Genomic DNA, 3,938 nt, shown 5'->3' with positions numbered 1-3,938 from the left:
TATACATATATATGTAAGTATATATTTTTGGCTATTTTACACACAAGTAAATTCATGAAAATCCTTTCCTGTATAATACTGTGCTTTTAAACTTTAAAAATATAAGTGAAATGAAAGCCTACAAATGAACTAGAATGTAACATTTGAAATGGTAATCATTAACTTCATGATATTTTAGTATAAAGCCATCTATTTTTAAAGTATTAAAAGTATTATGTTTATAAAATAAAGCATTACATAATGGTGCAATCTAATAATGAAAGCTAACATCTCAAAGATTGAAGAAGTTGCCATCAAACACAGGACTTTTCCCAGAAAAATAACATAGTAACACAATGATCATACTTCATCTCACACACTTCATACATGTTGTCAGGAGGGGGCAATCCTTAGAATAATACATCGTGATGGGAACAATGGAGGGTCAAAGAAAGAGAGGAAGAGCCTTGTGCAGATGGGTGGACACGGGGACGTCACAGCGGTCCTCAGAGATGGTGAGAACACGGTCACAGTACAGAACCGTGTACACAGGGGCCACTAGGAGCTACAGTAGAGTCGAGGCCACCTAACAATAGCAATGGTACTGAGATGCAGAAGATAAAAAAAAAAACCAAACAAAGAACCCAAACCAGGCATTTTGAAAATGAATATGTTAATCACTCAATTAACTACCTAACTGGCTTCTAGGAATCTAGACCTCTTTTCATTTTCAAAATGTAATAAAAACTTAGGAGGTCAAAAAACAATAGTTAGGTTAAAAATATTTTAATGACTTACTGAAAGTACTAAAACATGACTGAAGGCACCATTAATTCTAAAGAGAACTGCGCTAAAGAATCAAATAACAGGTAATTTGTAGATAATTTTTTATTGTCAGGATGAGAGATAGGAAAAAAAAAACCCGTTTAAACTCATTTTGTAATACTAAAATAAGAATGATATTTAGACATGCAAAGTTTAAATAAATGCTGCTTTTGGCCATGTATTTTATATGATGAATTAATTATCAGCAAAGAAAATTGAGGGCACATAACAACTCCATGTTAAAGGAGAATTGATTATGTCACATTAACCTTAAGCGTCTCATTCTAATAAGCCAATCATTAAAACAAAGATGCCTGTTGTGGCTGGGTGATTGATCCTGATTATTTAAAAAAAAAAAAAGTCACGATACTTCTCCAAAATGAGAGTTCAAGAAAAAAATGACTTTCCTCAATCCTGTCAAGTATGATGTTCTATAGTTAATGTCAATGGAAAAACACATCACCTCATGGTATTTAATGACATGGACACTTGAGAATTCCGTTGAATTGAGTCAAGCAAAGAACCACAGGCAACTGAAGTAATTTCTGAGGGTAAGTCTAATACCAAAACAAAGCGGTGTCTAGAAGTGCCCTAAGGGTTGAAAACCGTTAGAGAAACAGCTTCATTTTTGTACTCAGGCAGCTCATAAATTACAGATGTTTGTGTGACTAGCCCAGTACTTAAACCACTAGGCAAGCAGAGTCTCTAGAAAATGTTTTATGTCATTGTTGATTGCCATCCTGTTGGAAGAGAATCATAACTGCCCATGACATGGGTTTTCAGAGGCAGTAATCTCATGGAAGAAGATTGTTCATCTAAAGGAAATGATTCATTTATGTCTTATGGAGAAGTTTATGGATTTGAACCACAAACATTTGGGTTGGTAGAACAATTCCTTACCACTAAACCACCAGAGGTCCCTCTAGAAAATGAGCTGTTGTTGTTGTTATGTGCTCTTGAGTTGACTATGACTCATAATGACTCTATGCACCATAGCTCTGAACCCTGCCCTATCCTGAGCCAGTCTCATTGTCTCTGATACACCTACCCTCATTATTCAGTTACTATGTCAATCCGTCTTATCTGGGTTCTTCCTCTCCTGCACTGTCCTTCAACCCTTCCAACCATAATATCTTCCTCCAAGAACTAGTCCCTCCTGGCCATATGACTAAAGTATGTAAGATGGAATCTCAAAATCCTTGCCTTCAACAGGCTGCTTGGTTTCACTCTCTCTAAGATATACCTGTTCGTTCTCTTGGAAGTCCATGGTAATTTCAACACTCTTCTCCAGCACCACGACTCAAAGGCATCAATTCTTCTGTCATCTTTGATCATTGTCCAGTTCTCTGATTCATAGCATGTAACTGCAAAGACCATGGCCTAGATCAGGCACACCTCAGTTTCTAGACTGATATAGTTGCTCTTTAGTACACTGGAGAGGTCCCTGACAGCAGATTTTTCTAATGTAATTCATCTTTTGATTTTTACTAAATAACATTTTAATTGTGATTTTAACAAATATTTACAATGAAATTATTTTTTCATTCATCGATTGTTGTACATTTTACACTCTTGCCCTCCCTTCCTTCTCCTCTGGTTCATTATTTTATTTTTTTAATGTTTGTTTATTGTTGCACAATTACCTATCCCTCCCTAGTCCTTCTTTGCAATGATATAGCTCTTATTCTGGGCTGTTTTCATACGTATAATGCCTCAACAAATATTCATTTTAGACAGTTATTTCTTTCACCTGTTACAATGCAAGCATCATTATCAATCCTTTTTATCCTATTTTCCTCCCAGATCCTCATGTCACACCTGCTTAATCCATTGGTGTTATGCCTTATTTATCCTTCTGTGACTGAAATATTTCACCCAGTATAATGTGCTCCAGGGTCCCCCATGTTGTGTAAGGTTTTACAAGTTCATTATATTCAGTGTTGTGTAGTGGTCTATGAATATACCACACTTTTTCCATCCATTCACTAAAAAGAGCTAAGGAAAACAATTACGTATCACAATAGCTAATCTCAAGATTAACTATGTGGAGCAAATCTAACTAAAGACTCAAAAGATCTATACAAAGAAAATTTTAATAAAACCTTACTACATCATGTTTGGGAGAGTGAAGGGACAGTGTAGGAGAGGAAGACCCTCAATGAAATGGATCGATTCTGTGATTGGGGTGGTGGGAATGAGTGTGTCTGAGATGGCTAGGTTAGCACAGGATAGAGCGGCATTTAGGGCTCTTGTGCTTAGGGTTGCTAGGAGTCGCAAGCAACTCGACGGCACATAACAACAATAACAATCACCTTGAAATCCAGACAACTCTATAAATCACTTTGATAAATGTCAATAGTTGTAGTGGGGCTTCAGGGCTTTTGTTCATAGGGTCACTATGAATAGTAGTTGACTTGAAGGCAATCAACAACAACAACTACACGAAACAAAAAGAGACCTGGAGAAATGGAAGAATATACCATACTCATGGATAGGAAGACTCAATATCAAGAAAATGACAATTCTATCAAAAGCAATCATCTTTTGATGTCTTGACTGGTGGTACCAAGAGTGTTGATTGTGAAACTGCAACTTATAGCTCTAATACCCGCCCTATCCTAAGCCAATCTCATCGTCTTCAACATACCTAATTCCTCTCCTGCACTGTCCCTCCACCCTTCCCTTTATGATATCCCTCTCTAAGGACTTGTCCCTTCTGGACACATGCTCAAAATATGTGAGACAGAGCCCAAAAAATCCTTGTTTCCAGAGAGAAGCCTAGTTTCACCCTTTCTAGGGCAGACCTGTTTGTTCTCCTGCAATCCACAGTATGTTCAACACTATTTTCCAGCATTACAACTCAAAGGCATTGATCCTTCTTCCATCATCCTTAGTTATTTCCAGCTCTCAGATTCATAGCAAGATCATGGACTGGATCAGGTGCACCTTAAGCTCTAGACATCATTGTTTTTCAGTACTCTAGAGAAGTCTCTGATGGAAGACCTTGCTAATACAATTTGTCTTCTGATTTCTTGGCTGCTGATGCCAAGAGTGCTAATTGTGGAACAAGAAAGCTGAAGTTATCAACCATCTCAATCTCTTCTCCATCTATCATGATGCTGCAAATTGGCCCA

Source organism: Elephantulus edwardii, unplaced genomic scaffold (assembly GCF_000299155.1).
Source record: "Elephantulus edwardii isolate Elephantulus edwardi_28Jun2011 unplaced genomic scaffold, EleEdw1.0 scaffold00004, whole genome shotgun sequence".
Taxonomy (NCBI): domain Eukaryota; kingdom Metazoa; phylum Chordata; class Mammalia; order Macroscelidea; family Macroscelididae; genus Elephantulus; species Elephantulus edwardii.
Note: the sequence above shows the minus strand (reverse complement) of the source record.